Source organism: Maniola jurtina, chromosome 7 (assembly GCF_905333055.1).
Source record: "Maniola jurtina chromosome 7, ilManJurt1.1, whole genome shotgun sequence".
In the NCBI taxonomy this organism is placed as follows: Eukaryota; Metazoa; Arthropoda; class Insecta; order Lepidoptera; family Nymphalidae; genus Maniola; species Maniola jurtina.
In genome coordinates this window covers 3951258-3958715 of record NC_060035.1, presented here as the reverse complement: position 1 = coordinate 3958715, position 7458 = coordinate 3951258, and the positions used below count along the sequence as shown (strand labels likewise).

The 7458-nt window shown below is 36.6% G+C and overlaps 1 protein-coding gene across 3 annotated transcripts in view; it reads left to right on the top strand.

Moving 5' to 3' along the window:
- The first annotated feature begins 1310 nt into the window (after positions 1 to 1310).
- Positions 1311 to 7458, top strand: part of LOC123866845 (protein qui-1) — a 153365-nt gene continuing 147217 nt past the window's right edge. For all 3 annotated transcript variants that reach the window (XM_045908555.1, XM_045908554.1, XM_045908560.1), the window contains exon 1: positions 1311 to 1528. The gene's annotated coding sequence lies outside the window, so the exon portion shown is untranslated. The remainder of the gene's footprint in view (positions 1529 to 7458) is intronic.

Here is a 7458-nt window from a genome sequence, read left to right as displayed (position 1 = left end):
TTACGCGGTCTTAAAAATTCACATACAAATCTTTGAGCCCCTGTAATTTTAAAACTACATATTTTTAGAAAAATCTAAAACACCACAGGCACAGATATTAGTTTCTATAATATGTCTGCAAAATTTCATGGACTTTTGTTGCTTAATATTAAAATAAAATTGGAACTACGATTGTATGAAGTAAGTGACAGAGAGAGCCCTGTTAATTAGGTTTATAAAACTGAATCAGGTGAAAGACTTGCAAAACCGAACCTATGCTGTCTGTTTCAGAATTCCGCAGCCTTAATGCTATACGGTTTTATTTTCGTAGAAGAAAGCATTCACTGTGGTAGCATAGTACCTATAGGTACGTTCCATTCGGCCTTTAGTATTTCCACAAGCAAAACTCTATAATATTAATCTTTCTCTAGGCAAGACATCTTAAGGACCTATTGTTATAACAAGTTCGTCAAGCCTCAGAGATCGTTATTCGTTAAAGAAATATAAAGACGCAGAAATAAAAGTAGATCGCAATCAATGCCATATTCCTAGCGCGGGCGGCACATGATAATAATGTTCTTTATTCATTGGATTTTAAACTGGAACAGATGACGGACATAAAACCTACCTAGTATGCTGACTGTTTCTGCAGCCGTAATGCTGACGCTAAAGTTTTATATTCATAGAGGAAAATATCCGCTGGAGCATCGGCTACGTTTTCTTTGGTAGTATTGCCACGAGCAAAACTTTCTATATTTATCACTCTCTAAGACATTTTAAGAATCTATTGTTATAATTAGCCGTGAAAGCCTAGTAGTTATGACGTCCGCCTCGGGGTTCGATCCCGAGCAAGCACCTCAAAACTTTTCGAAATTATGTGCGTTTTATGCAATTAAATATAAAAAACCTGCACGCCTTAGAGTTCTCCATATTAGAGTTGCCTAGCGATAATCCAATAACGATAGACTATCGATGGTGGATCGATATTGGACTAACTCTACTTTATATTGGTCTCAAAGGAGTCTGGAGTCTGTCAATTTTCAGTAGGCCAGCGTAACAGAATCCCTTCTCATTCTGAGAAGACAACAGGGTTCAGTAGTTGGCTGGTGAGGGGTTGATCATGATGCTGATGATTGTTATAATAATTAAGTTTAGGCGTCAGGGATCGTTATTCATCATAGAAATATAAAGATAGGTCGGAAGCAATGACGCGTAGCGTGTTGATCCACCTAGGGCGGGCGGTTGCGGCCTAGAAGGCTACGGGAGTACGGGAGTCGGGAAGCATTTTCACGTTCACCCCGCACCCGCACCTTGCCGCAGTCCATCTCCAGAGCTCGAGTAAAATACACGTATTTCACTCGCCATAACAATTCGCGCACACCGCGTAACTAAAACACTAAATATATGAATTAAAACCCATATAATATTGAGTTAAATCAAGTGAAAGACGATTATTTTCGTTCAGTGAAAGTGTAGGAGAAAATTTAGGTGAAAGTGTGTTTTGTGAAAGGACATATAATTTAGGCTCTTTCGCTTGGGATTTAAGTAGGTAAGGATTTGGATAAACAGCTTATTTACTAAGGATTATGTCGGTTGTATTTAGTCTATAAATATTGCTTAATTTCATTTAATAAATTACATTTTCTTCTTTCTTATCTTTTAAATGTGGCCTGCCTAGGTATGTTAACTATTATTAGAATATATAATTCAAAACGACGTTGTTGTCAGGCTTGGGAATGATAGATAAATAAAAATAACTTGGAATTAATACTGCAGATACTTACATTTTTTAAGTTTTTTCAAGCCATTTTTCAGTGATAAGAACAAAGGGAGGCTGTACTTTTTATTTTGACTCTAACATTATTTTAAATTATAAAATACCTAGTTACATCGCTCCATTTGATTACTTAATAAAGTTTACGGTTTTTGCTGAGGATCATCAATTTATATCACAAGAAAAATTATTATTATAGGTATTTCTACCGAATCTAACTAACTAAACTAGGAAGGTTTCTACCGAATCTTTACGTTAGTAAACTAAGTAGGTAGATGATCTTACAGAAACAAGAGATCTAGTTTTTTATTAATAAAAACCAAATGAAATCTAAACACTAGAATATTTAAATATTACAAAATAAAATAAACGATTTCCTTATCGCTCCACGCCTACACAAAATGATAAAAATGTTTTATTGTAATGTATTAGTTACACACCAGTTTAACTGGGTCATCGTGGGTTAGACTTTCGAGGCGATTGTGATTAACCAATCGTGATCGTTTTTAACGTATTAAACATCATCATCAACTATTGCCGGCTCACTACTGAGCACGGGTCTCCTCTCGGAAAGAAAAGTGTTTAGCTATAATCCACCACGCTCCGTTTACACACACCTTTGCGAGCATTGTGTAGAACTGTCAAGTAAGCAGGTTTCCTCGCGAAGTTTTTCTTTACCGTTAAAGCAGTGATAATATGTAACTTCTTAGAAAACGCACATGATTCCGAAAAGTAAGAAGGTGCGTGCCTGGGATAGACATAAGACCCCCCTGACAGGAAGGCTGGTCTTAACCTTGAGGCTATCACGTCTTTCTACCTAGTTCGAAAACCTGACAAAAGAGTTACCTAAATCTGCAGTTTAGAGTTGTCATCTCCTTCTTCTTCTCTCTGGGCTGGTTTCCGCACTTAAACGTTTCCGTCTGTTGTGCGTGTGTTGCCCCTCCCCGCCGAAGTCTTCACTCCAGCCATCCAAGCTCGCTCCAGAAGCCAAGTAGACCGCCCAGGTTGCCGAGGATGGAGTTGTCATATTACGATCTTTAAATGACAGACTTTGTAAAAGTTACACAAGGTCTCTGATTTACATACTAGGTACTGTTTAAATTTTTCCAGGAAATGTAATCATTTCCCATTAGATTAGATAAGATGACGTAGCGGTCAAAACAGCTATCATCGATAAAAAACACGAATAGGTGTAAAGATATAGCATTAGATTTACAATAGTTTGTAATCTATTGAAATTATAACTGTAACTAAGGCGATAAGAGCAAACGATCTCGATTGACGAATTAAAATTCCACCAGTTACCGAATAAATAGGTATGAAGCGCGTGCGTTGAAAATACGTCCAACAGTTCATAACAATGTAATATTAGCATGTGTATGGTTCTAATCGTGAAGTGCTGAAAGATAACCGACTTGTTAGGTATTTATTACTATACTTTACAACTACAGCTGGCTACTTCTCTGACGCAGCGAATATTCACCTAACGAAAAATTGGTCCCGAGTTGTATTCCGGACTTTCCTTCTGAGTAATAGCTGAAATACCTTATAGGTTAACTGTTTACCTGCAAAACGAAATGTAACAATCGTTTTTTTTTATAACCAACCGTATAGGCACTTGACTGCAATAATTTATCTAAACTACGCTTCGATGCATACAAGATTATAGATCAATATTCAATACTAGATGATCTAACATAAATATAGGAAGAAAATACAAAAAAGTAGTATTTTTGTGTGCCAATACAGAAGGCCTCTTTATAAATTCCCAATATTGATCCTAGAAGACAAGATACCTGGAACACCTGCACCTGGAATGGCACCTGCAAATGATTCGATGATGAAGTTCAGAAATGACAAAATAACTTATTTAAAATACACCAAGTAACATTAATTACACAACCATAAGAGGGGTCTCTCCGTCACTCGCTTCATACAAACGTAGTTCCAATTTCATTTGAATATTAAGCAACCAAAGTCCATGAAATTTTGCAGACATATTCTAGAAACTATTTATCTATGTCTGTGGTTTTCCAGATTTGTGTTAAAATATTCGGTTTCAAAATTAAGCGGTCTTAAAAATTTACATACAAATCTTTAAGCCCCTGTAATTTTTAAACTACATATTTTTAGAAAAATCTAGAACACCACAGACACAGATATTAGTTTCTAGAATATGTCTGCAAAATTTCATGGACTTTGGTTGCTTAATATTCAAATGAAATTATAACTACGACTGTATGAAGTGAGTGACGGAGAGAGCCCTGTTAACCGCAAGAGCGCAAAACTTTTTCAGCTCACCGCAAAACTTTTAAGATAAGTAAAGCACAGTGTGATATAGAGAGTATGTGCATGAGTATATTACGATTTCAGATTTGCCATACATCTGAATATCAGGGGGCACGGCAGTGCCCCCGCCAAGACGAGCCAAACGCGGCGGCCGGGGCGCTACGTACCTTTTTCTCGAAGTGTTTCGCCGTATTTTCGACCCGTCATAACTTCGGTCTGGATGACGCTAGAAAGCTGAAATTTTCAGTATAAGGTGTCCTCAGCAAATTTACCAAATATACCAAATATCAAATATCTAGCTTTTATGGTTACAGATTTATTGATACCTAAAATACGCCGATTTCGTCCCTCACTGATGATCATCAAAACCTCTACTCAAAACCTCTAAGGTACTTCCCGAAGTCCTAGAAGACTGAAATTTGGTATGTAGACTAGAAATTGCATACAAACTACAGGAAAATTAAGACTTTGGAAATGCCCCCCCTCTACGCCTCTTATGAGAAAAGCAAATCTGTAAATTCTGTTGCTAGAATGCTGATATTTTCAGGATAAGATGTCCTTGGCAGACTTATTAAACGCACTGAGTATCAATTGTCTAGCTTTTATAGTTTCAGATTTATTGACAGTCAAACTTCTAGTCTGTAATTCTAGGGCACTTCCCGAAGTCCTAGAAGACTGAAATTTGGTATGTAGACTATAAATTGCATACAAACTACAGGAAAATTAAGACTTTGGAAATGCCCCCCCTCTACGCCTCTTATGAGAAAAGCAAATCTGTAAATTCTGTCGCTAGAATGCTGATATTTTCAGGATAAGATGTCCTTGGCTGATTTATTAAACGCATTGAGTATCAATTGTCTAGCTTTTATAGTTTCAGATTTATTGACAGTCAAAACTTCTAGTCTGTAATTCTAGGGTACTTCCCGAAGTCCTAGAAGACTGAAATTTGGTATGTAGACTAGAAATTACATACAAACTACAGGAAAATTAAGAAATTGGAAATTTCACCCCTCTACGCCTCTGTATGGGGGAAGCAAATCTGTAAATTCTATCGCTAGAATGCTGATATTTTCAGGATAAGATGTCCTTGGCAGATTCATTAAACGCACTGAGTATCAATTGTCTAGCTTTCATAGTTTCAGATTTATCGACATTCAAAACCTCTAGTCACAAATTCTAGGGTACTTTCTGCAGTTCTAGAAGACTGAAATTTGGCATTAAGTAGGAATTTCAACAATTATGAACAACAGATAAATTAAGAAATCGGGTCCCCCTTCATCCCCTCGTATATGAGATGCAAATCTGTAAAATCTGTTGCTCGAATTCTAAAGTTTTCAGGATAAGATGTCCGTGGCAGATTTATCAAACGTACCAAGTATCTGTGTTTCCTGAAGTCCTAAAAGACTGAAATTTGGTATATCTGCTTCAAAATTGAGTTGCAAGATTCCACCCGAACAAACATATTTACATACGAGTACATTGCAAGTTGAATAAAAGCTTTTAAAAAAAGAGGTAACGATAGAGAGTGGGCCATGAAAATGATGTACCTACAAAAAATAGATCCAAAAAATCTAGGGCACCTGCCAAAAAGAAATGAAATCCCACCAAAAACATTTCATGTAAAAAGGTAGCCAAGACTCACAAGTTCATAATGTTTTCACTGTTAAAAAGTTATGAGATCTCTAGTAGAGCCAAGCCCCTAGCTGAGCTTAGATTTGTGCTGGCCATGGGACCTATCCCAAGTCCAAAGTAATATAGCTCTTAAATGTTCTTGACTGTATCAAATTTATAACAATAAATAACAAATCACTCTACTTACAAGCTCTGATTCTACAAACCTTATATCTTGGTAAAAAAAGTACGGCTTGGCCGTTTACAGTTCGTGGATTTTTTATCTGAAATGACATCTAAGCCCGGAATTGCTTCTGCGACCATCACGAAGTACAATACAAATTAGTAATTGTCGAACAAACTATTCCTTAAGGCCTTAAAATATGTTATGACATGTAATAGTTTTACGAACATTAAACGGCCAAGCCGTCCTTTTTTTACCAAGATGTAGGGTTTGTAGAATCAGAGCTTGTAAGTAGAGTGATTTGTTATTTATTGTTATAAATTTGATACAGTCAAGAACATTTAAGAGCTATATTACTTTGGACTTGGGATAGGTCCCATGGCCAGCACAAATCTAAGCTCAGCTAGGGGCTTGGCTCTACTAGAGATCTCATAACTTTTTAACAGTGAAAACATTATGAACTTGTGAGTCTTGGCTACCTTTTTACATGAAATGTTTTTGGTGGGATGTCTGTTATTGAACAGATTTCCATTTGCTGTTTGACATACCTATCCAGATATTCACTTATTCACTATTAAGTGCTACTACGTGGCATCTATTCAATAATTACAGGTATTGGTCTATTTGTGATAGGCTTGTACTATACCTAGTTATTATACAGACTTGGTACGCTGGTATTACAGCGATGCTATGGTATCGTAGATATAATATCTGTAATTAGACCCACGTCATATACCTATTAAAGTGCGTTTCATCGACTAGTACCTATGGCGTTATGTTGGCTCCCCTGTCTGTCCAAGTCATTGGCACCATATTTACATAAGAAGACGCAGATTTTGTTTATTTTCATTTGATTTTCCTGAATGAATGAAATGAAAGTCAAATGAAAATAAACAAAATCTGCGTCTTCTCATGCCAAAATGGTGCCAATGACCACCCAACAGACAAGGGAGCCAACATAATGACATAGGTACTATTCGATGAAACGCACTATAGCTACAATACTATTTGTGTCTCTAATTGGTGGGCCCGTGTACAACAGCTGTTCTATCGATACATTTTCCAAGTCAGCTTATTCCTTCTTATACTACACAAACTAACTACCAAAGTTCAAATGAAATTGGATTTCGATTTATGTGATTCTATGTTAAAACTATTCGTAAATTAGGCTAATTTACTATTATACCTAATATACTCCAAATATTTCTATGCCTTTGTGCTATCTTTTTGTCAGCGACAAAAACTCAATAAAAGTATATGATTACAGTTACACGCTTGATGTTTTTAGAGTTTCATACCCAAAGGGTGTCAATGGGACCCTATTACTAAACCTCCGCTGCCCGTCCATCCGTCCGTCCGTCCGTCTGTCTGTCTGTCTGTCAGTAGACTGTATCTTATGATTCGTAAAAGATAGAGAGTTGTCATTAAGTATTTATATTGCCGCTATAACAACAAATAATAAAAATTTCACAATGGCCGCCATGAAAATTTAATAAAAGTGTTATTTCTTGACCAGTACGGAACCCTACGTGTGCGAGTCACACTCGCACTTGGCCGATTTTTAAGTTTATTCTAGCGAATTACGGGTAATTGGATGGACGCAACGTTAAGCTTTGCTTTG